At 42.7% G+C, this 26,638-nt stretch overlaps 1 protein-coding gene across 1 annotated transcript in view; it reads left to right on the forward strand.

The window, feature by feature from the left end:
- The window catches only part of CBLB (Cbl proto-oncogene B), a 1,559,167-nt gene that overhangs the window by 938,783 nt on the left and 593,746 nt on the right, over window positions 1-26,638 (forward strand). The gene's annotated exons all lie outside the window — the stretch shown is intronic.

Genomic DNA, 26,638 nt, shown 5'->3' on the forward strand with positions numbered 1-26,638 from the left:
ACCTCATAAAGATTTTCACTCATATTGCATTCCCTGCTTAGGCCCAGACCACGACATCCCTCGCTTTCGGTTTTGTGCCTTGTTCAATCCCTGAATTATTTGTCGTCGGGCTATCTTTGCAGCAAATTATTTTGGTACTCTGTATCCGTACTCCGAAATGGCTTTGTTAAGCCATCCGACTACCAATCTTCCGAAAAAACATAAGGATAAAGACAGAGACAGACCGCATAGGTTCAAAACTGTCAACAACGCTTCCGTTAAGCTAGTCGCCAGTCTGTGTTGGTACTCAGTGAGGTGCTTTCATAGCCCCTGATACCCGCTAGTTCCAATTCGCAGGCCTCTACTGAGACCCATTCTGAGTCCGGTATGCCTCAAGGTGCTTCTTCGACTGTGGAACCTGCGGATGTCTCTACCTTGGATGGGTCCGGAGCTGCTGTGCAGGCACCGGCTTCTGAGGGTGTATTCAGGCCTACAGACTCGCATTTTAAACCGACACCATCTTCTTCATCCAGGCCTAAAACTCGCACCATGCCTAGAAAACTGATGTCCAAACCGCATGCTCAGGCCCATATGCCTAAAAAAACAAATGCTTAGAATGGCTGAAGACCTTATTACCTTAATTAGGAGAAGCCAGCCTTCCCCCTCTGAGAGACCTAGAACTGATTTTCCTTCTGATTCTTCTGATCAGGAATCTGATATTTCTGTTCCTTCTGATTACCAGGATTTGCCCTTATCTACCTATGAGAATTCTGAGGGAGAGGATTACATTCCCTCTGCTTCCCCTCCAGAAGATTTTTCATTTGGTGAAAACTTGCACACTCTTAGGGAGCATTTTCGCTGGGAAAGCCAGGATTACTCTGACTCCAAAAAGAGGCTTAGGGAATTCTTACTCTTTCCTCAACACAGGCCTTTAGCTATCCCTCCTGTTCTGGACATAATAGATGATGCTTTCTTGGAATCTAGCCTTTCCCCAGACACTTTACCTCCAGCTCCCAGAAAACCTGACCGGTATTACAGAGTACCTGACTCTCTCAAGTTCCTCTTCAAGAATCCTACTGCGGATCCAGAGACCATTTCCCAAGGACCAAAAGGCGTTAAGGCTACTGCTGCCAAAAATCCTACCCCTTCTGGTAGAGATTCTAGAGCCTTCGACAGATGGGGTAAGAAGGTATACACTTCTGCTGCTTTGGCCATTAGGGCTTTAAATTGCCAGTTTCATATGCTAAAGTACCAGCAGCATATTATGGGACTGCTTAAACAGAAAATGATCTTGATTCCTGACTGTGCTGAACACACAGAATTACAGGATTTAATGCATTCTGCAGAACAAATTGGTAAACATACTTTGCAGTGTGGTTTTGACTCTCTAGAAGTATCTTACAGGGCTGCTGTCACTGGGTCTGTACATAGAAGGCATGCTTGGCTTAAGGAGCAACATTTGCCAGATCATGTTAAAGCTAAATTACTGGATGCTCCCTTAAACCAAGACCGCCTGCTTGGCAGCAAAGCAGAAGTCATTTTCAAAAGGATGGAGGAAAAAGCTAATTCTATGCAAACTGTTAAAGATTTCCTACAAGTACAGCCTCCCAGATTTAGTAGGCGTTGGACTTCAAAGAATTGGTCCTTTCCAGTTTCTTCCTGGCCTTTTGAGTCCAAACCCAGGAACAACAGACCACCTAGGTTAGTCTCAGGCTACGCACAGGCCTAAGCAGTGGGGGGCTCCCACTTCAAAAGCATGGAGTAGTAAGCCACCCTCTACACCAAAATGGCACAATGACTTAAACTTAACCCTTCCAAGCCCTGCTCAACTGCCTGCGAAAGCTCGCCCTGCATGCAAAAAACTGGGAACTCATTACCCAGGACAAATGGGTTTTGAATATAGTTTCCCAAGGATACAGATTCCACTTCCACACCCTACCAACCCCAAACGGTTGGCCAGACCTACCCCCAAATCAATAGGCGGAGGCCCAACAGCAGGTTCTCTCTTCTAAGTATCAGGGCTATTCAACCTGTCCCAGCAGAACAAAGGGGACAAGGTTTGGCATCTTATCCTGGACCTCTCTATTCTAAACACCTTTCTGGTAATCCCAAAATTCAAAATGCTAACACTTCAACAGCTGCTTCCTATGCTAGGCAAAGATGCCTGGTTGGTAACCTTAGACTTAAAGGAAACTTGCTTGCACATTCCAATAAGGAAAGCTTGCAGGAAATACCTACGCTTCAGGGCAGGCTCCATGCACTGTCAGTTCTCTGCACTTCCCTTTGGCTTATCTACTGCGCCCAGGGTATTCACAAAGTGTCTAGCTCCAGCCATTGCATTTCGCAGGCAGAGAAATATTCAAATATACCTATACTTGGATGATTGTCGAATTCAGGCAGAAAGCCAGGACTTGCTATCAAAACATCTGGCATTTGTAAAGAAACTTCTAACTTCACTGGGGTACACCATAAACGAAAAGAAATCTCACTTAGTACCCTGCCAACAGGTTGTATTCCTGGGAGCAAGCTTGAACACAGCTTCCCAGATGGCTTTCCTCACTCCAGAGAAACAAATTTATGTGACAACCTACTTCAAACTATTGGGCCACAAAGACCCAGCTATCTGCAAGGAAAATTCTGCAAGCCCTGGAGTTCATGGCCTCTTGCATTCTAATAATTCCATGTGCAAGACTGCATATGAGGAAACTACAATAGTATCAAAAAGCCTATGGTATCAACATTCTCAGGACCTGGAATCAATGATTCCTATAATTCCTTGTATAAAGACAGAATTCCTTTGGTAGGAAGAGGCCTGCTACCACAACAAGGGGCTCCCTTTCACTCTACCCCTTGCCGCCCAAACCGTAACAACAGACTATGCATGAGGGGCTCACTTGGCAGGGCAATGCATTCAGGGCAAATGGAACCCGAAACAGATGCACCTGCATATCAAACAAAAAGAAATGTTAGCTGCACAAAATTCCCTGACAGCCTTTAAGGAAGGACCGCATTATTCCAGGACAACTATTGGCAAAGACAAGACAACACCACAGTTATGTGGTACATAAACAAGCAGGGGGGGATCCCACTCGTACCCTCTCTGCAGACTAGCCATGGCTCTGTGGAACACGGCCTTCAGCTACCAAGTGCACCTACAAGCTCAATTCCTGCCAGGTAAGCTAAATTCACTGGCAGACTACCTAAGCAGAAATCTCATGGACCCACATGAATGGAAACTGGAACCAAAAATATTCAACCTCTTGAACAAATGGGGGACTCCAGAGGTAGACCTGTTTGCCTCCCCTCAGATCTACCAGTTGGACAAGTTCTGCACAAAGACTTCCCACAGTCAAGCTTGGAAAGTGGATGCCCTGTCCTTTACCTGGGAAAGCCTCTCTGTTTATGTCTTTCCCCCTCTGCCTCTCCTCTCGAAGGTTCTGCAAAAGATCAAACAGGACAAGCCAAGGACAATACTGATTGCACCAGCCTGGCCATGCCAACACTGGTACCCCCTTTTGCGCAGCATGACACTGCTGGAACCATGGCACCTTCCCCAGACCCCTTCCCTGCTGTCCCAGCAGGCGGGCCAGATTCTGCACCCTTAGCTTCAAACCCTGAACCTTGCAACCTGGCTAATTCCTTGAGCTCTCCAATAACATCCCTCAGTAAGCAGGTGCTAGATGTCATTCTGGAGGCAAGGAGGACTAGTACTAGAGAATCCTATGCTGAAAAGTGAAAAGATAGTGTTCCTGGAGCCATACTCCTAGAAGCTGCTACCTGGAGCTTTGTACATACCGTCACCAAGCATTACCACATGCCTATTTTTTCTAAATCCAGAGCTGGTTTTGCCACTGCAGTCTTGCAGGGCTTAATAGCTGGCCCTAATGCTCTCTAACTTCCTCCTCCCTTCCTTAACTTTGGGAATCAACCCAAATGTCATGACTGCAACAGTGAAACATGAAGAACATAGTACAGTTGTATACACTTACCATAAATGTAGATGTTAGAGTGTATTCACTGTTGCAGGTCTGGTTACCGTCCCTCCAGCCCCCTGACTTCTCTTGGCTCTACCTTTCCTTCTTGTTTGGTGTATTTACGTTTTCTGGTGTGTTTGCTTTTTGATGGAGGTGTACTATAACATATAATTGCTTCCCATTGTGGGGGCACCTGACATATGGGGCAAGAAAGACTGATGTAATGGCGTCAGCTGCATGTTTTATACCCCTGAAGACCTGACGTCATGGAAGAAGAGAGAGCATCCAATGCAGGAATCCAAGAGTCTGGTATTCATGCCAGCTGAGTGTTACCTGCATGCAGATAACCCAAATGTGATGACTGCAACAGTGAATACACTCGAACATCTACATTTATGGTAAGTGTACACAACTATAAATTTTTACTGCCTGAAGTGCATGGTGACTCTATTTTCCTTTTCTGTGTGTTTCTACGATGTCCTTCAAGGATGCATCTGCAGTCCTTACAAATGGGTTGTCCTGTCGTCAGGCAGCCCTTCGGTCGGCCGGATTCCAAAGTCTGGGTCTGGCCTCGGCTGGTGTTGCACTTCACCCGACGTCATAGCTGCAGTTCTTCGGGTATAAAGGCATCAGCCGACGCCATTTTCCTCAGTCTTTCTTGCCGCGTGGCGCCCGAAGCAGAAGCTGTTCGCAAGTGCCGGTCGGTCAGAACCAGAGATTACTACTACCGAAGACTTCTAAAAAGCTAAGTACCCCGTTGGGGACTCTTTCTTGCCTCAGCCGATGTCAGAAAAAGTGAATAACTGTTTAACTTGTGGGAAACAAATACCTCATAAAGATTTCCACTCTTACTGCTTACCTTGCTTAGGCCCAGACCACGACGTAGCAGCTTGTCTAGCCTGTGCTTCTTTCAACCGACGGACGCTTAGACGTCGGTCGGAATTTGCTGAAGAGTTTTTCGGCTCCGCTTTTGCTTACATTATGCCGTCGGATACTCCGACTACGCAAATTTCTAAAAAGCGCAAGCAAAAGGACCGACACTCGCGGTCCGCGGTTTCGGCCGAAACCGCGGTTAAGCCAACCGTGAGTGTCTCTGTTTCGCTGAAACCGAGTCCACGGTTCTTCCTTCGGCCGAAAACTTACCTCTTACCGAGGCCTCATCTAGCTTGGCTGAATCTGCTACTGAAATCCCACCTGCTCTTGCAGGTTCACAGGATTTATCTGACACTATCCCTTTGGATATATCCACCCCTGCACGTGGAGCTGCTAGGCCTCCTGCATCCATGTCGATTAAGGCCTTTGCCAGGGCTAAAGCAGCAAAAACTACCAAAACTGTGCCTGCTAAGACCCCCTCTCACAGGCCTAGCTCTAGTTCACAAATGCTTAGTCTAGCAGAGGATCTCATTTCTTTGATCTGGGGATCCCAACCACATCCAGACAGGGCCTCTCACCCACCTCCAGAGAAGAGGACTAAAGTAGAGCTCCCTGAGCCAGTTTCTTCAGATGACTCCTCTGATGATTCAGATAATTCAAACCCTCCAGAGGGCCCCTTTTCTCCTTATGAGGACTCTGATGCAGAAGAGTCCATTCCTTCTGCCTCTCCGCCTGAGGAATTTTCTTTTGGGGAAACCTTGCATGCTATGAGGGAACAATTTCAATGGCAGGGCCAGGATTTTTCAGACTCTAGGAAAAGGCTTAGAACCTTTTTGCATTTGCCACAGCATGGGCCTTTAGCCATTCCTCCAGTACTTACTGTTGTGGATGATGCATTTAATGATGCTTGTACTGCTCCTGATTCTCTACCTCCGCCCCGCTAAGCCCGATAGGTACTACAGGGTTCGGACACATTATCATTTGTATAAGGCCCCTTTGCAGATCCCAAACTATCTCCCAGGGACCCAAGGCTGTAGCAGCTACCTCCGCCAAAACCCTCCCTCTGAAAGGGAATCTAGGGCCTTAGAGAGATGGGGTAAAAAAGTTTACACTTCTGCTACTCTTTCAGCTAGGGCCTTAAACTGCCAATTCCACATGATTCAGTATCAGGAATTTATGTTAGACCAGTTAACTAAAAAACTAACCTGATGAACCATTAGATAAAAAATCTGTACAGGAAATGGTACATAACATTCAGCAGGTCAGTAATCATTCCTTAAAATGCGGCTATGATGCACTGGAGGCTTCCTTTTGATCAGCCATGACTGGCACAGTGATCAAAAGACATGCATGGTTAAAAGAGCAGTCCTTACCAGACCATGTTAAATCAAAGCTCCTAGATGCTCCCATGGATAAGCTCAATTTGTTTGGCTCCCCTGCACTGCAGGTGCTGAAGAGGGTGGAAGAGAAAGCAAAATCTGTCCAGACAGTCAAGGATTTCTTGCAGGTCCAGCCTCCAAGGTTTAGCAGGAACTGGCCTTCCAAGAATTGGTCCTTTCCAGACACCTCCAGAGCTCCGAGAGGCAGGAATATCAAGAGGCAGGGGTCAATCCAGAGGTGCCTACAGGGGACGTCAGTGGCAAAATAACAACCAGCGAGGTGCAGCCACAGATCCAGCCACCACCACTTCCACAGGACAATCACAGTGACTTGGCTCTGGCACCGCCTACCAGGGAACAACTAGAAGCACCCTTAGGCGGGAAGCTAGCCTTATTTTCAGTAAACTGACATTACATCACAGGAGACAAATGGATTTTACAGACAATAGACCAAGGTTACAGGTTTCACTTCCATACTCTACCAAGGAAGAGAGGAATGCCAAACCTACCTCCAAATCAGAAGACAGAAGCTCTAGAACAAATAACTCACTTACTAAGGATGAGAGCTGTAGAAAGGGTACCATCTATGGAACAAGGGCAAGGATTTTACTCCAGACTCTTCCTGGTACCAAGAAAAGAAAACCAATGGAGACCTATTCTCGACCTGTCCGCTTTAAACACATACCTCATTGTTCCAAAATTCAAAATGCTGACCCTACAGCAGCTTCTTCCCATGCTGGGCAAGGAGTCTTGGCTGGTAACTCTAAATCTCAAGGAGGCATACCTGCACGTCCCCATACGACCAAATTGCAGAAGATACCTCAGATTTCTTGCAGGATCAGAGCATTATCAATTCTCAGCATTGCCCTTTGGCTTATCTACTGCCCAGAGTATTCACGAAATGCCTGGCATCAGTAATTGCTCATTGCAGGCTTCAGGGAATTCAAATTTACCCTTACCTGGACGACTGCCTGTTACAAGCGGACAACAAAAACAAATTAACAAAAGATTTGGAAAGGGTCATTCATCTACTACAAGCCCTGGGATACACAGTCAATATAAAAAAGTCAAGGCTGATACCATCCCAAAGGATAACCTTCTTGGGTGCAGATCTGGACACATCAAAACAAATGGCATTCCTGACAGTAGAAAAACAGGAGCAACTCCTCTCTACTTCATGGCATTAACAAAGCAGAACCAGCTAACAGCAAGAAAAGTCCTGCAAGCCCTCGGTTACATGGCATCCTGCATAATATTGGTTCCAAATGCCAGACTACATATGAGAAAGTTACAGTGGTACCTAAGGAATTTATGGTCTCAGCACAAGCACAGCCTAGAAACCCAAATTCCAATAATTCCATGCCTGAAGCAAGAATTCCAATGGTGGGCTCAGGCCTGTCAATTAAACAAGGGACTGCCCTTCCACAACACTCAGCCAAGCCAGGCCATCACAACAGACGCCTCAGACCTCGGTTGGGGCACACATGCTGGACAAGTGCATACAAGGCTTATGGACTCAAGACCAGCTGCACCTACACATAAATCAAAAGGAAATGCTGGCAGTAAAACTGGCAATTAAGGCATTCAGACCATTTCTTCAACAGGGTCAACTGCTGATAAGGACGGACAACACCACAGTTATGTGGTACATCAACAAACAGGGAGGCACACATTCATACCCTCTATGCCGGATGGCAATGGACCTCTGAATGTGGCCCTGAGCTTCAACATTCAGTTACAAGCAATTTTGTGCCAGGAAAAGAAAATATACTAGCAGACATCCTAAGCAGAACTACCACGGATGCTCACGAATGGATGCTGCATCCGACATCTTCAAAACCATTACAGGGAAATGGGGACTACCAAAATAGACTTATTTGCATCCCCACACAACCACCAACTGAAAAATTCTGCACAAGGACGTACCACCCACTTGCTTGGAAAGTGGACTCCTATCCTTCAGTTGGAAAAACCTGACAGCATATGCATTCCCACCTCTTCCTTTGATGCACAAGGTGCTATTGAAGATCAAAGAAGACCGTCCAAGGATCATCCTGATAGCTCCAGACTGGCCAAGGCAACATTGGTACCCATTACTGAGGAGCATGTCTCGAGAACAAATATGGCCTCTGCCCCTTGTTCCCCTGCTGTTAACACAGAACAACTTCAAAACCCTACATCCAAACCTGAAAACACTGCAGCTGGCTGCCTGGAGCATTGCATAAGACCAAATAACCCAGATTTATCTCAAAGGGTTAAAGACATTATCTTGGAGGCTCAGACCCTCAACAAGAAAAATTATTCAGCAAAATGGAAAAGATATCTCATTTGGAGTACTGCAAAAGGAAAAAATGTGGCACTGGTAAACATAGCTAACGTCCTGGAATACTTGGCAGAGCTCTTCCACAACGGCCTGTCCTATTCTTCCATTAAGATTCATGCATCAGCTATTTCAGCAGAATACAACTTGGATCCTCCAGTCTTCTCACATCCTCTACTCAGGCAGTTTCTGAGAGGAATTAAAAACGTAAAACCACCTAGGAAGCCACCATTGCCAGCATGGGACTTGAACTTTGTGCTAGAAAAGTTTACACTCTCCTTTCGAACCAGCAGCAACAGCAGAATTACAGTACTTATCATGGAAAACTGCTTTCCTGCTTGCAATCACTTCAGCAAGAAGGGTATCCGAGCTACAGGCATTAATGGCAGTACAGCCCTTCCTGATCTTCCATCAAGATAGTGTCCATGAGAACTAATCCTACTTTTATGCCAAAGGTGGTCTCCAGGGTATCTTTAAATCAAGCTATCCACCTACCTACATTCTTCCCCAACCCACAGAACAGGGGAGAAAGACTGTTGCATACCTTGGATGTACATAGACAATTGCGTTACTACCTGGACAGGACCAAGAGCAATAAAAAAACTGACCAGCTACTGGTAGCATATGCAACAGGAATGGAAGGAAAAGCAATTTCGAAACGGACAATCTCTAAGTGGATAGGAAATTGCATTAGATTTTGTTATTCCTACCATGGGAAGAAAACTCCAGTAAACATCAGGCCTCACTCTACAAGAGCTACAGCCACTACCACAGCTTTTTTACGAGGAGTGGCTACCAAAGACATTTTAGAGGCTGCTACTTGGAGCTCCGTGCATACATTTGCCAAGCATTATAATTTACCTTTATACTCCAGATCCCGAGCAGGTTTTGCCACTGCTGTTTTGCAAGGGATCTTAACTACACCATAATCTTATTTCTCCTCCTCCCACAGTTTGGCTTTGGTATTCTACCCATTTGTAAGGACTGCAGATGCATCCTTGAAGGACATAGTACAGTTTTGTACCTACCATAAATGTAGATGTCCGATAGGCATGCATCTGCAGTCAGGATTACCCACCCTCCTTCCCCTCTGTGGTACTCCTAGGGTATTTGCCCATCTTGTAGCTAGCTGGGGAATCTATTATGGTGTATTTGTTTGTATATATGTACATACATGCTTATTTTTGTTTGCTCTCTACTATTTGGAACCATTTGCATTTATCCAAATTTAGCCTTCCTAGAGGGCACCTGGCATCTGGGGCAAGAAACACTGAGGAAAATGGCGTCGGCTGATACCTTTATACCCGAAGAACTGCAGCTATGACGTCGGGTGAAGTGCGACACCAGCCGAGGCCAGACCCAGACTTTGGAATCCGGCCGACCGAAGGGCTGCCTGACGACAGGACAACCCATTTGTAAGGACTGCAGATGCATGCCTATCGGACATCTACATTTATGGTAGGTACAAAACTGTACTTTTCATATGGCCTAGGTCCAGCTCTCAGCTATGGGTTTGGGCAGTGAATAAACTGGTTAAGTTGATGTTGGCACACTTTTTTGTCATTACATTCACTTAACAGAAGGAGACAGTAAGCCTGTCCTTTTCCCTTTTTGGTGATTGGTAAGTACGGGTCCCTTGTAACAACATACTGCGGATGTCTTAGATACATATGCCAGGAATGAACAGCCAGACTTGGGCAAATTAACTTTACCAAGGAGTGCAGCACACTCTAGCCAAACCGAGTCTATTAATAGACATGAGCACTTGCCATAGACTTAGTATAGTGAAGATGTTGTGTCAGCTGCAAGCCCCCTCTCCCCACCCCCTCCTTTGGGCAAGAGTTTGTTTTGGTCCCCCTTGGCCACATGAAATGTAAAATGGAAATTCTGTTCTCCATTTCTGAAGTATTGTAGCTAGTTCCCTGTCTAGTCTATGTTGAATTTTGCAAACTAATAGGCAAGAAACAGCAAGCCTGGAAATTCATGTGCCACTTAACATCAGGGCCGCGCATCCAATGGCTGCTCCTTCATCAGTCACAGTCTTCTCCATTATATCTTTCCTCTGCCATGCACATTATCACTGGTGACAGATATTAGATGAGTCATGTAAGTGATGTCAGAAAGCTACATCATTTATATCCAGTTAAAGAGCTAGTTTTATATAACGCAGAGATCATATTCACTTGATATGGCTTATAATAGTTGCTGTATATTCAAACAGTACAGCTACTATCCGTTTAAGTTTCTTCCTGTTTTCAAACAAAGAAGGTGAGTGGAAGCTTATTCTGAATCTCTAAAATTTGAAACTTTGGACAGACTGGACAAGACAGTGAAAAGAAATTCAAGATGTTGACATATTACAGTCACCACTTTCTGTATTTATGCAGAATGCTTATTGACATATCTCCGTTATTTAAAGGTGACAGGCAAGCTTCTCACTGTGCATATTGTGACTCCAATTTCCTGTTACTTACCTGCCATTTGACCTGCTGTTACTGCAGTTTGAAGCTTTACCAAGTAATTTGTTTGTTGGAGTAGAGCACTGATCCAGCAAGAGCTATTCCTGGCTCAGTCTCAGTGTTGATACGATGCATTTTAGGTCTGCAATGTGAAAATGTGATAAAAGCAGGATAAAAATATATTGTAAATAAAAATACGTTGAAAGTATGACAAAGGACATTCAACACCAGTCAGTTTTTTCCACTATATAAGTAGATTAAACAGCAAAGTCAGTATATGAAAGAAGAAAGTTGAATGTATGAGGGGATGAAGGGGGTTGGATTTTATGTTGGAATATATAGTGTTAGTTGTAGAGAGAACGAACTATAAGCTGCATGCAGTGGGTTAGATAGAGGTGGTAGTGAAGTGGAGGTGAATGTGGGTTGTTGGGGGGAATTGGATGAGGAGGAACTCTTTGGTTGATATCTGGGACTGTAGACTTCACCTAACTGTACATCTGTCAACCAGGGGGAACGAATTTTGGTTTAGTTTAAATAACAGGGAACTTAGAATGAGATTTTCCCATTAGCCCCCCCGGACACTAGTCAGACTTCTGAAGAACTGAGCAGTTGGCAGTTGTGGTCTGTTCTTTAGGCAAGGGAGATAAATCAGCAGATTTTCTTAGAATTTTTATAGCTTGTTGTTTTAGGTGAGGCCTGTCATTGGAAGATCATACTGTAACTGTGACAAAGATTTTCCCTAGCTTTGGCTTCTCTGGCCACAGGAAATAAGAAGTGGGAGATTTACATGCCCAATTGACGGTAATTTATATTTTGGATCTGGTTTTATTGCTGTTTTGTTGGAAATTGAGATTTTGATAAATCTGTAGGCTGAAGTGTTTGAAACTAGTATTGTTTTTTTTTAGCAGGCTGCTTGTTTTGTAAGTCTAGAATGGCTAAGTCAGAAGGAACAGCAGTTTTGGGTACCAAATAGCATGATTTTTCTTTTGGTAGATTTCGCTCGTCTTGGTTTACAATTGAAGACAAACAGGCAGGGTAGTTCATTTATATGCTTTATTACAATGAAACACATCAGGTTAGATAGCATTACAAAATATAAACGAACGGATTAACTGGCAGACTACACAGAGAGGCATGCTTACATCTCAACAGCTTACTAAAAATGGCAGTCAGGTTCACACATGCTCAGTATTTATACACTTGTGCAAGTCCATGGAAAGCTTCTTAAAAGTATACATACATATTGATCTACATCCCCTTTTTCTAATGAATTGCCTATAGTAAAGTGATATTTGGAAAAGACAAGCAAATATACAGACACTGAGAAATAAACAACATTAATGTCCAAGCTGCCGTGTATCTGGAACATGGTCTGGAAATGCGATCTGATCTAGTAATACAGCAATCAGAACTGGGTTTAGCAATAGGGACTGTCATTGGTGAACTAACAGTTTCAGAAGTTTCGGGATTCTTCTTAGGACCAGGGATATTTACTGGAAAGCTGGATAACTCACTCAGATTTAGTCTTTCTCGCAGGTATGATACTGCAATACAGGCTCAGACACTGGGACCAAATGTCTGCGATTCCACAATCTACGATCTCTGCTCTGGACATGCACTTTTCATGACACCAGTCTGATCAAAACCTTTGGATGTCTGCAGCCTCACTATCTCCCCTTCTCATAATGGATTGAGCGGTTTGCTGGTCTTGTCATAACAGGACTTCTGAGATGAGTGCTTCTTCAAAAAGATGGGCTTTCACTGATCTGTTCTTGACACAGTGAACCAATAGATTACTGCTAATTGGTAAAGTGGTTCTGGTTTGTCTTGACAGAAGTCTCTGTGCAGGTGAACCAAGATGTGTATCATGAGGAATATTTCTGAGATTCAAGAAAACATCACTATTGTCTCCTTTTGACTTCTCTAGTAACTGTTTTGCTCTTTGAACTGCATGTTCTGCCAAACCATTTGACTGTGGGTACTCAGGACTACTCGTAACATGAGTCAAGTCCCACTCATCAGCAAATCTTTTTAACTTCTGGCTTGTAAACTGTGTACAATTGTCAGAAATAACTGTGCTGACTACCATGGACTGCAAAATGATGCTTCAACTTAGTAATGACAGTACTAGACACTAGATTAGGAAGTAGGTCAATCTCAAACCAATTAGAATAAGAGTCTTCTAAAAGTAATGGTGACTATTTTATTCGAAAATGTCCGTAGCCACTGTTGACCAAGGTAGTTCAAGAATCTGGTTTAGCTGAAATGGTTGCCCGTGTACATGAGGCAGTTGCTACACTGTCTTTGGTCGATATGCGCATCCTGAGACAGTATCGCAAGTGCCCCGGGTACACGGACGACCCTCTATTACTACCACCTAGGAACACAATTTGTGAGAGATGCAGTTACATCAAGTACCTAGTGTTGTTGCTCTCTTCCCCCACAAACCAGTATTATGTGGCACTAAGAAGGTTGGCAACATGAAAACCACACCTCAAACACCAACCCACACCAACACAACACACTCCCACATATATGGTGGCCCTCAACAAAAGCATACCCAAACAAGAGAGACCTCCGAGGCATAAACCCACGCAAACTCCACTGCCCACCACACCACACACAGTCCACACACCTGTGTCTCACAGCCACTAAGGCCTAAACATAAACCCAACATATTAGTCATAGGAGACTCCATTGTGTGAGACACAGATGTTCCCCTCACCAGGCCAGATAATAAGAAAGTCACGGTTAGTTGTTTGTCTGGTGCCAAAATCCGCCATATCACCAATGCACTCAAGTCTCTCAACAGGTACTGCTGTGACTCTGTAATAGTCCATGTTGGAGTGAATGACTTGAATGTACCTCCCTGGACTATATGAAGCGAGACATGATCGAACTCGCTGTGTGTGTGTGTGTGTGTGTGTGTGTGTGTGTGTGTGTGTGTGTGTGTGTGTGTGTGTGTCGGGCAGGTATGACCCTATTCTTAAGCAGCATTCTACCATCACCCAGAATGATGCTTCAATACAAACAGAAAATGATGGACTTTAACAACTGGCTTAGTTTCTGGTGTCATTCAAAGGGGATCCAGTACCTGACAGCCTGGGATGACATGAGTGACAAGCCATGATGTTTTGCCAGAGATGGCCTGCATCTGTCTCCCTTGGGCTTCAGGCTCCTGGCAAAGGCTCTTGCCTCCCCCATAGTGCCTTTTTTAGGCAATGCCATAAGGTCAAAACTACCAACATGAAAATTTAATCAAAGTGTAAATTAAAGTTTATGATGATAAACGCTAGGAGTCTAAACATGAAACTGCACTCATTGCAAGCATTCTTAACCCTGGAAGAAGCTGACATTTGTGCAGTCACAGAAACCTGGTTCAAAGCTGCAGAGAGCACCCCAGCCATACCAAGTTACTCATCCTGTCATTCATTCAGACCTCAAGCCGTGGGCAGTAAAACAAAAGGAGGTGAATTGCAATATATATAAAAGACATGCACACCACTAGGCTGGTCAGGCAGTATGATGCTCAGGAAATGCTCCAGGTGCAGTTAACAATTGACAAGACCCCTATTCAAATCATAGAGGCCTCCAACTCTGACTCAAGATGCCCACTCCACCTATCTGGACCTCTTCGAATCTATCAAGATTCAACCCTTTAACCTCCGTCCTGGGTGACTTTAACTATCCAACCATACATTGGAAGAAGTACTCTTGCCAAAACACACATGCCTAGATATTCCTTGATTTTTTTTCAATGCAAATGCCTTGGACCAGTTGACACCCCCAAAAGAGGTGAAAATATCTTAGACTTGGTGTTAGCCAACATGAGTAACCGCTGCAGGTTCTGTACAGTGTCATCATCCTTGGTAAGATCCGACCACAAAGCAGTCACTTTCAAAGTCACCATCTCCCCCCCCCCCCCCCCACTTAGGGTCAAACAAAAAAACTTCTCCAAAGCTGATTACAACCTCCTGAGGGAAGGCATAAACAGCTTCACAGCTCCCACTCCCCCTCCACAGAAACTGGCACATATGTCCAGACTTACACCAAAGTACTATATGAGCATTTATATAGCTGCATTGAATCAGGAATACCAGACAGGATGAAATCATCCTCTCAAGGAAGAGTAAACCTGTCTGGTGGACATCTACAGTAAATAAACTCTACAATAAAAGAAAAAAATTGCTGTCCAGGAACAAGAAGGAGCAGGTGTAATTGGAAGCAATCTCTCATTAGCCTGACAAGCAAATAACAGCACTAGTGAAATCCTCCAATGCAAACTTTGAGTCCAAACTGGTCACATCTACTAAAGACAATCATAAGGCTTTCTTCACATATGTCCTCAGTCTCAAGAGAGGCACCCAGATCTGCTCAGAACTGGTGGTCAAGGACACCACATAAATATACCCAACCTGCTGGCAGACAGGTTCAGTGAAAACTTCATTTCTCTGCCCCCTCCCCCCCATCAGTAAAACAAGACATCCCCTCCCCTTATCTCTATCTAGGGAGCAAGTCGTCACTGCCCTCTCAAAGGCAAAAAAATGCAGTCTCCATGGGACCCGATAAGATCCCAGGCTGCATCATACATGAACTTAGGCAGGAACTTGCAGGACCATTAGGCACCCTATTCAGCCAAAGCCTGAGTACCAGCTTCGTCCCAGCTGAGTGGAGGACAGCTATTGTCGTCCCTTTGCACAAAGGTGGAGCATCCACTGATCCAGGAAATTATAGACCCATCAGCCTAACTAGCCTGATCTGCAAGGCCATGGAGCGGATTGTCACGGACCTCATTAACAAGGACATTGGCAACCTCCAGACACTTGATCCCACACAGTTTGGTTTTATCAAGGGGGAGGTCATGCCTGTTAAATTTGGTTGACTACTTTGAGACAGTCACCAAGGCCATAGATGAGGGGAACACTCTGCACATCGCCTACCTTGACCTGGCCAAGGCCTTCGATACTATTCTCCACTCAGGTATAATAGATATGGTCTCAACCAGGCATCAATCCAAATGTTACCAGATGGGTAGCAAGCTGGCTCCCTGAGAGAACCCACCTAGTCGAAATAGGGGAAGCTACCTCAAGTAGTATATCCGTAACAAGTGATGTACGCCAGGGATTGGTCTTAGGGCCTCTACGGTTTGGGAAATACTTCTCAGAGGTGCAGGCCAAATCTAGTGGGCTATGGCTGACCAAGTTTGTAGATGACTGCAAGTTGGGTGCTGTCATCAAGTTCCCTAATGATGTGGACATCCTGCAAGAGGGTCTCAAACAAATAAATGACTGGTGCCAGAAACATTGCCTCAAACTGAATGCCAAAAAATGCATCATCTTCCCTTTTGGGGAGAATGATGTCCCCACAAATTTATCACATTGATAATAAGGCACTAAGCATGCAATCAGTCATGAAGGACTTTGGAACCCAGGTTGATAGCAAACTGACTTTTGACCACCATATTGCCTCAGTTATATGGAAAGCTTTCTACATGGCCCGCCTCATTAGTAAGGGTATTTCATCCAGGGACAAGGTGGGCCTAACATCTCTGTATTCTTCCCTTATAAGACTTGATTATTGAATACAATGCCCCTTTCGGCATGTACCTCATAAAGCACATGCAGCAGCTGGAGAGATCACCGAGATTCCTCACCCGGAGAATCCAGGGCCTCAAACATCTACCCTACACAAGCTAAAAGCCATGTCCTCTCTACTCCATCTCCTGCAGACTCCTCAGAGGTGACCTCTGTCTGGCATACAAAGCAATCTCAGACCCTATTCTGATAGGACTGCTGCATATCCGCAAGTCAAGCTCCACTCAAGTAACCTGCAGGCGAGACCTCAACCTGGTCTGTGACATCAATAGGACTTGTTGGCGGGACAGATGTGTGTCCCCGAGACTCCCCCTTTTGTGGAATAGACTCCCTCTCCACGTAAAACAGAGTACCTCATTAAACCTTTTTAAGTGCAACCTGGATAACTGGATGGGGAACAGAAAATACACCCCTGGATTCGACCTATGTCCCTGATGGACAGTGGCATATGGTACTGACTTGTTGGAACATGGGCTAAATCCTTGGTTAGGCCTGTAAGGTCCTCAGGGCCAATAGCCTAGTAACTTCCTATGATCCTATTCTGTTGTGGTTTATTACATACAGAACAATATGAAAGTACTCTTTCAATGTTCTGTGACAAGGCTAAAATACTAATCATCTCGCCCTTCTTTTGGTAGAATCAGTTCCTGGGTTGCCACGAGGCAAAATAGTAATGTACTCTTTTTGCAAGTATTTTGGAACAATTATTTTTGTTCCTTTCATCTCATCTCTGTAAGGAAAATAAGGCTGCAGGTCTACTGGTAAGCAGGATTGCTTTGACAGCCATCCTCGACTGATAAAGTTGTGGAGCTTCTGAAGAACTGGATCTGATGCTGTATGATTTCTAAGCTCATCAAGATGCCTGGAAAAAAATTTTCACTTCCATGACTTCAAAATCAAGTTTCTCATTTTCATGCTGTTCAGCGATATTTCTGGTCGATCTGGATAAAGTATCTGCAAGATAAAGAAGTTTGCCTTTCATGTAGAAAGACTGAAATTATACTTTTGCAATTTGAGCATCATGTGTTGCAGTCTAGCTGGAGCTGTATGCACAGGCTTTCTCAAAATAGTGACTAGAGGTTGGTGATCTGTTTTGATCTGGATTGGTCTACCATAAATATAATCATGCAACTTGCAAACATTTGCCAAGGGTTCTTTCTCAATCTGCGCATATTACATTTCAGTTTGGGTTAGAGTTCTGGACGCATAGGCTACTGGTCTACCCTCTTGAAGAATGACGCCACCAAGACCAAAGTTCGAAGCATCATAAGAAAGAGCTACTGGTTTGTGAACATTATAGTATCTGAGAGTGGGTGGACTGGCAGTTTTCTGTTTCAGGGCATCAAATGCTGTCTGGAGTTGCTGTGACCATGGCCAAGATACATCTTTGCATGTCAGCTCCATGCCAAGAAAACATTGTATGGCTTGAACATTGTCTGAAGCTGGCATCTCGAGAATTGCTGTTTGCTTTGAAGGATCTGGTCGTAAGCCTGAACTGGTAAATAAATGACCAGCATAAGTAACTTCTTGTAGTCTGAACTTGCGCTTCAGATTCAGCTTAAGATTCACTTCATATTCTCTTTCCAGAACTTTCTTAAGGTTTCTGTCATGCTCAGCTTCACCATTACCTCCTACTAGAATGTCATAGACTATAATAGCACAAGGATACCCAGAAAAAATTTGCTCCCTTGCATGCTGGAAGACTTCATTGGCAGAATTTATTCCAAATGGCGTTCTCAAAAATCTGTACCTGCCAAAAGGAGTATTGAAAGTGGTTAGGAGTGAAGATTTTCGGTCAAGCAAAATTTGCCAAAATTAACTCTCTATATCCAAGACAGAAAAAACAGTGGCATTTGGCATGAGACCAGCGACTTCTTTAACTGTATGCATTGGATGATGAGGGCTTTTCAGTGCTTTGTTCAAATTGCATATATTCTTTTCTTATGAGCAACAACCATGGAAGATGCCCATTCATTAGGTTCTTGTACTGGACATATTACACCTTGCTGCACCATTTTATCTAGTTCAGCCTTGACTCTGTTCTGCATAGCTACTGAACTTTCTGGGCTGGTCTGGCAACTGGGTTGACTTCAAGGTCTGACTTCATGGAGTACACAAGTGGGAGTTTGGCTAGTTTGTCCTTAAAGATCAGCATAGGTAGAAAAAATAGGCTGGGTGAAATTAGAATAGTGTTTTTTCAAGCTAACATGATGGACTTCCTTGTGAAATCAAAGTAGTCCCATTTTCAAACTGTCTCTGAGGCCTGATAATGACTGTACTTGCCTTTTAATCATGTAAAATTGCAAGTCATAGCCGTTTCCAGCAGAGTAACATGAAAGCACTACTGAACCTTCGGTTTGAATTTCTTCATCACCAAAAGCAACAAGCTTCGCACACTTTGCCAAATCAAGCTTCTCACCAGCATGTACTCTAGTAAATGTTTTTGCTGACATAACATTGAACTTTGAACCTGTCTCAACTTTGTGCTCTGTGGATCTTCCATTTATCTGAACAGTACAAAATACTTCATTCTTTGCCCATAAATCAGTGCATTAGCACAGGCACACCATCAGCATAAAAAAGTAGGGTCACAGCTTTCTAATCGATCAACTTGTCTTTGTTCTCGTTTAATAAAAGAATGCCCCTTATTTGATTTACAAAAGCTTTGGAAATTATTCCACTTTTTACATCTGTGGCATAGCTGACCAAAAGCTAAGCACTTTTCTTTTAGACACGATTGCCACCAGAATTATGATGGATGACTTTGAAGCTAGGTGAGGGCACATGCTTTGAGTTTGCTGACTCAACCTTGTGCTTCACTGAGACTGTGCACATTCTGGAATATGCTAAAAGCTATGGGGTTTACCAGGGAGTGTTACAGCACCTGCAGCAGCCCCCATGTGCTTAGGCATGTTTTTTAGCTACATGCTGCATACTGTCAACATGAGCACTAGACTATACTGGAAGCATGCATTTCTCATTTGTAAGGGTATTTGTGTGCTTTTCTCTATATCTGGCAAATCTCAATGACCTTATTCAAAGTTAAAGAACTGTCACAAAGCAGAATCTTTCTCACAGCATCATCTTTAATACCATACACAAGTCTCTCTTTTATCTTCTCATCCCTTAAATCACCAAATCTGCACGTTTTAGCTTTATTTTTCAAGTCAGTTATATGTCCTGCAAAAGTTTCACGAGGCTATTTATCCCTTGTGTAAAATAAGTGCCTTTACATTGTAATATTTGTTTGGGGGTTGCACATTTCTCTAAATTTACGTTTTAGGCACTCCGGGGTCTTCCCTTGACTCAGCTGGTATCACTGTATGATGGTTTTCCCTCTCTCCTACAAATACAACAGGTGCATACATAAATGAACACACTCTTTCTATGGCTTCTGAACCAGCTAAATTAAGCAGAATAAATGCCTTTGTACAGTTATCGTTATCAAAAATGCAGCTTGTATGAAAATACACTCTTGCTCTCAAACACATTCTGTGCAATATTATCAAATACAAGTGGAGTTGGTCTATGAAAGCCTTCTGCCATGCCAACAAAGTAAGCCCAAACGCACTGAAAATATAGCCCTCATAATTGTGTATGAACATGCACATACAGCCAGTGCTTGTTATAACATTCATATGCATAATAAACTCTTCAAAATACTGTACTTTGCGAAATATCCTTTGAAATGGCTGTATTTTGCGAATAACTGCACTGTAATACTGCACAAACTTGCAAACAGTCTGTACACATTGGATATCTCAAATAGCTTTAATTAATACGAAAAAGTAGCTCATAGTAAAAAAATGTGGTCATTTTCCTTAATTTATACATTTTGTGTGATTCAGACATTATTTCAAACTTTTTCTTAACTATTTTGAATATTTTTTTAGTTTCGGACATTTCGTGTAATTAGAAATTCATTTTGAGCATTGTAAGTGCTTCATTTTATATTTTCCTAATAAGAAATCGTTTAAGTTTTGATACTTGAGGTACATTTCTGACCTATTTTGTGAGTTATACATGCAATAGGAATAATCTATTCCTCTGTATTCCTCCATCATTAACAGAGTGCCTTCTGGTCTTGAATCTGAATCCAGTCTGACACCATGTCACTCATGTTGGTTTACAATTGAAGATGAACAGGCAGGGTAGTTCATTTATATGCTTTGTTTCACAGAAACGCATCAGGATGGATAGCAGCAGTACAAAATATAAACAAACTGATTAACCGACAGACTACACAGACATGCATGCTTATCTCTCAACAGCGTACTACAAAATGACAGTCAGGCAGGCATGTGCTCAGTGTTTATACACTTGTGCAAGCCCATACGTGTCTTAAAGATGTACATACATATTGATCTATAAGTAGAAGAACTGGCTTATAGGTATCTGGTTATCAAGGTCAGAAGGTGTTGCATTGTGTCTTTGTGGACTTAGAGAAAGCATATGACAGGGTGCCTAGAGAGGAGTTGTGGTATTGTAAGAGGAAGTCGGGAGTGTCAGAGAAGTATGTAAGAGTGGAATAGGATATGTAAGAAGGTAGTGTGACAGCGGCGAGGTCTACGGTGGGAGTCACGGATGCGTTTAAGGTGGAGGTGGGGCTACATCAAGGATCAGCTCTGAGCCCTTTCTTATTTGCAATGGTGATGGATAGGTTGACAGACAAGAGTCCCCGTGGACTATGATGTTTGCAGATGACATTGTGATCTGTAGTGAGAATAAGGAACAGGTGGAGACGACCCTGGAGTGGTGGAGATATGCTGTAGAGAGAATAGAAATGATGGTCAGCAGGACTAAGACAGAATATGTGTGTGTGAATGAGAGGGAGGATAGAAGAATGGTGAAGATGCAGGGATTAGAGGTGGCAAAGGTGGATGAGTTTAAATACTTGGGATCAACAGTTCAGAGTAATGGTGAGTGTGGAAGAGAGGTGAAGAGAGTACAGGCAGGATGGAGTGGGTGGAGAAGTGTGTCATGAGTGATTTGTGACAAACGAGAACCAGTAAGAGTGAAAGGGAAGGTCTACAAGAGGGTAGTGAGACCAGCTATGTTATATGGGTTGGAGACAGTGGCACTGACAAAATGACAGGAGTCTGAGCTTGACATGGCAGAGTTGAAGATGTTAAGATTTGCCCTGGGTGTGACGAGGATGGACAGGATTAGGAATAAGTGTATTAGAGGGTCAGCCCAGGTTGGAAAGTTTGGAGACAAAGCCAGAGAGGCGAGATTACGTTGGTTTGGACGTGCTGAGGAGGGATGGAGAGTATATTGGGAAAAAGGTGCTAAGGATGAAGCTGCCAGGTTACAGGAAAAGAGGAAGGCCTAAAATGAGGTTTATGGATGTGGTGAGATAGGACATGCAGGTGGTTGGTGTGACAGAGCAAGATGCAGAAGACAGAAAGAAATGGAAACAGTTGATCCGCTGTGGCGACCCCTAACGGGAGCAGCCGAAAGAAGAAGTTTACAAGGCTTACTGTAGTTGGGATTGAACTCATTCCCTCTAGTGGAGCTCTTGAAGTGTTTACTCTAATTTTCAATGACTAAAGCCTGAACCCTTTGACAAAATGAACTAATAGCCATATGGGTCAAAGAGATGTTCATATCTCTAGAACCATAAGTGTAATGACAGAAGTTTAAGTAGCAAACTGGATCTTGTAAGTCTCAGTAAATATTTTTTGTAATGCTTTGTAAGCAACTTGCAATACTTCAGTGACCACTTAAACTACACACACTGCAGAATTTTATTCGTTTATCTGTTGGCTTTCTTATGAGGCTAATAGTTTCTCCTGTGTTGCTTGGTTGTTTAGAAATTTATAGAATATGAAAATTGTGACAATGTAAAGAAATAGTAAGATGAAATGTAATACATCTTTAGCTGCTATAGACTATATCCTCTCAGCTGTCCAGATTTTTGCCTCTTATTTTTGTTTGTTCCTCATAAACTTTGTTTTCTGGATTTTTGTGGCAAATCAGTGAGGACTGAATTCACTAAAAAATGACAGGCGTTTGAGTTTTAGTCTTCATATCCTTCAGAAAATGCATAGTAGCACAAGATCTTTTATTCTAGCAACTTTCTGAGAGAAATATTTAAAAATTATTCCTAATTTTTGGGCTTTGTCTCTCATTATTTTTTGGCTTTGTCCAGGTTTTATGTATTGAGAGTTTGAGAGCTATGCTCTAGACCGAGTTCAGGCAGTAGTGCAGTTGTGTTGCCTATCATGTAAATTTTAAGTGGAAATCTTTCAGTAGTTTGGCTTTGCGAATGTTAGTGTAAAAATTAACAGGTAATTGATCCCTTTAGGTGCCAAAAGGATGATATTAAAGAAACACATTGATGAATCATTAAGGTTTAATTTAATGAGTTGTGAAAGACTAGACCTGTAGATGTTCATGTTATCTGTGTAGAATATTAAAGGGAAATGATGATTTTCACAATGGCAATCTTCATTTTAAGGGAAAACAGGAATGTTAAGAAGACTGAGCCTTGGATACATTTTTTAATAGGGGTAGCAAAGTAAGTCTGTGCCTGTTTTTAGAAAAATGTGTGATTTGAAAGAAAATATACAAATGACAGAGTAGCTTTGCTGCTAATTCCATAAGATAATAGGGAATTTTGGAGGGTTTGATAGACCTTAGTCAGGACAATAATTATTACTTTAATAGGAGTGGACAAGGGCCACCTAACTGAAGTGTCATTTGTTAATATTCATAGTTCAGTCATTATGCTGGTTTCTGTAGAGCAGTCTGTGTGTTTAGGAGCATGATTATAGGCCTAAATTCAAAGGTGGAATTAGGTTTGCTTGGTTTGGGCATGGGTTTCATTATGGTTTATTTTCCTTACGTTGAGAAATGTATTGTAGCTGAAGCACAGATTATACAAGTTAAGTGGAAAATGTTACATTCCGTGAATGCTTTTAGGAACCATGAACATACACCTGGGGGCGTAAGGCTAGGGATTTTGAAGTTGATTTCTGTTTCTTTTGTAGTGACTGTCTTAAAGTAGAGAATTAGGAGGTATTCAGTGGGGGTTGAGGCTATAGAGAGAATTAGGGGGATTGGCTGAGTTGAATAAATTCTGTGGGAAATTCATCTGGGTTGTTTTTTGTTTGTTGGTCACATAGGTGTCAATGCCACATGGGTTACTGTATATATTTTTAACTATACATTGGTTTAATTAAATATAGAATTTTCTTGGTTGATTAAATAAAACATTTGCTATTAATTCTGTCATTGAGGCTGCGAAACCTTGCCACTTAGTTTCTTTCACTGACCTCAAGTAAATCTTTCTAATTACCTCCTGTAACATCTATTGGTGCAGGATGAATTATTGCAAAATATTTTTTTTTTACACTCTAAACTACTAATGTGTTTAGGCAATGTTTTTTCCTCATTTTTTCTTTTTAATGGCATAAATCAATATAAAAACAAAATAATAAATATTTTTTATTTTAACAGGAAGAAACTAGCTAAAAGAAAAGTTGATTTGAACATGTTTTAATGATTTTATATATTGTTTTATGGAAAGCTTTTGTGTCTGTTATGTTTATATATTGAATTATTCATGCTATTCATCAAGTAGTTCAGTTTCACTGATTTATAAATTTGAGTTGATTGGATACATTTTATTCTGAAGTCCTGGTGATGATAAATAAGGAGAGAAAAGTGTAAGAAATTACTGTTTGCCTGAAACTTCACCTTTTGGAGTGCTTTTTGTTTTTGCCCATGCTGAGACTTGCACCTAGAGGATTTCCATAAGCTCACTTTTCTTTGGGGTACCACAGAGACGAGCTGTTTTTTTGCCACTGAATCACCAAATCCCAGGGGTCTATATCAATTGTCAGTAACCCTTGTGAAAGAATCTGAACAAGTAGTGTCTTTTTTGTATGCCTTTCCCTCCTCTTATCATTGATTCCCTTAGTAATATGAAAGGCAGTTTTGGACAAGGTCAGCCTGATTCTGCTGGTACCCCTTTGACCAGTACAGCACTGGTTACAGAGGGACCCCATACTTTTCCCCCTTTTTGCACAACTTTCTCTCGTGGAACTGTGTTGCACCCAAATGTAAAGCATGCATACTTTATAGCCTGGAAGATGGTATGCTAATTAAGAGCTGGGACTTCTCTCCAGCAGAGATGTTCCTAATTTATTAAGGAGATGAAGGGCCACCCCGAGGAACAAGCTCATAAACCGTATACATGGAACTCCTACTAACAAAGTAGATAAGATTTTCCTTTCGATGCAGAAGGCATGGCATATGGCCTGAATGGACATTTGTCCAGCAAGCTTTCCTTTATTTCACAACCCTCCTTGACAAAACCCTTTCCTATGCCTCCGCCAATCAAAATGTACCTTTCTGCTGTTTCAGCTTTCCTGTGCTGTGAATCTCATTTGACAGTTACATCTACTGTTGAGCAGTTTCTGAAGGGTGTACTACACTTGAAGACCCCAGGGGAGTCTGTTTTCTCTCCATGGCATTTGAACTTTGACTAAAAAAAAAATCTTGCTCCATTTGAACCACCAACCAGTGAAATATTGGTCAGACTTTCTTCCCAGTAACTTTTACTTTACACTGGATCATGTCAGGATTGTAGTCCTTAATGTGAAGAGTAGCCAGTACACAGTCTTCCAGGACTTTTGAGTAGACTTTGCCTAAAGAGCTCTCAGAACAGCACTGAATCAGGCCATTTAACTCCCGGTATTTTTTCCAATTATTCAGAACAAAAAAGAGAAAGCACGTATTTTTTGGATGCACATTGGTAATTAAGATACTACACTGACAGCAGGACTAAAGAGATTTCAGGCAAACAGACCCTCTCTTGCTTCCTTCATGCTAGGTATTCAAGAGAGGCTACTGTCCAAACAAACACCCACATGACTTTTCTGTATTGTTCTTTTTTGATGAACTTGAAAAACCTTGCAAGGCTATATTAAGGCAAATTCACCAAGGGCAGGAGCTTGTACTACTGTTCTTTTCAGGAAAGTTTCAATACAATGCAACTGTGTGGCTGCACTGCTTCAGTACATGTGCTGTCCCCATTCCTAGGCCTCTTTTGCCAGCATTCTTACTTATTTTCATACTGTCACATGAAGTGATACTGCACCAGTGATCTTTATGATGAACGTAGTACAGTTCTGTGAACATTCTTAACATAACCTCATGTTCAAGAGTAGGATCACTACTGGCTTATTGGCTTCTTCCTTCCAGCCACCTTTGTATTTCTAGAGGGGCAGTTTCTCATTCCCAACTTTTTCCCTGCCCTTGGATGGGATACACTTTCAGCCTGCTTTTCAAGCTCAGTAGTTGCACTTGTTAGTAATTATCTCAATGAATTAAAAAAAAAAAAAAAACTGAAGCTTGTTCTAAGACCTTTTCTCTTAATACCTTATGCTGTACAGTGTTGAAGAGGGTGTTACAGTACAGGGAACATTTTGAGTTTTGCAGGTCAGGCTGGATGATCAGACGTATGTCTAGACTGTAATTCGTAGATGATATGTATTGCGCCAGTGATCTGTTTACTCAGGCATCTACTGATCTGAAAACGTCAGGTGCATCCTTGTTAACAGGCAGAACTTAGGACTGGCCAGACTCTAGGAACCTGGCTTAGGAAAATTTTGCAGGCTGCGGATTTCTTTTCTTTATCTACATTGCTTTGCTCGGGTCCTTTTTCTGTTCAAATCTCTCTTACCGTGCCTAGAGCTCACAGGAGAGAAGTCGCTTCAGGCTGCATTTGTGGACTTTTTTCCAAAAATGAGTAATTCTTAATGCTGGTGATATATAGAGAGATAAAGCCCTGACTATGATCCAGGAGGAAGAGTTGTATAGACTAACCGCTTTGGGCATCAACTGTAGTGCATAGTATCCTCAATATTGGAGAGCACTGGTAGTAAACTGCGTACTGTGCCAAAGGTACCCACTTGGTAATGTTAGTGATAAGTGGGTTGAGGACCTGGCCTACTCCAACTAAACTCAGGGACCCATGCTTACAATTGGAGGAGTGTATGTACTTCTCTTGGTCAGTGTGTGCCCATCATGAAGCCCATCATCCCTGGGTCAG

The sequence above is a fragment of the Protopterus annectens genome, chromosome 5.part0, assembly GCF_019279795.1.
Source record: "Protopterus annectens isolate FY-2018-M chromosome 5.part0, PAN1.0, whole genome shotgun sequence".
NCBI classification, from domain to species: domain Eukaryota; kingdom Metazoa; phylum Chordata; order Ceratodontiformes; family Protopteridae; genus Protopterus; species Protopterus annectens.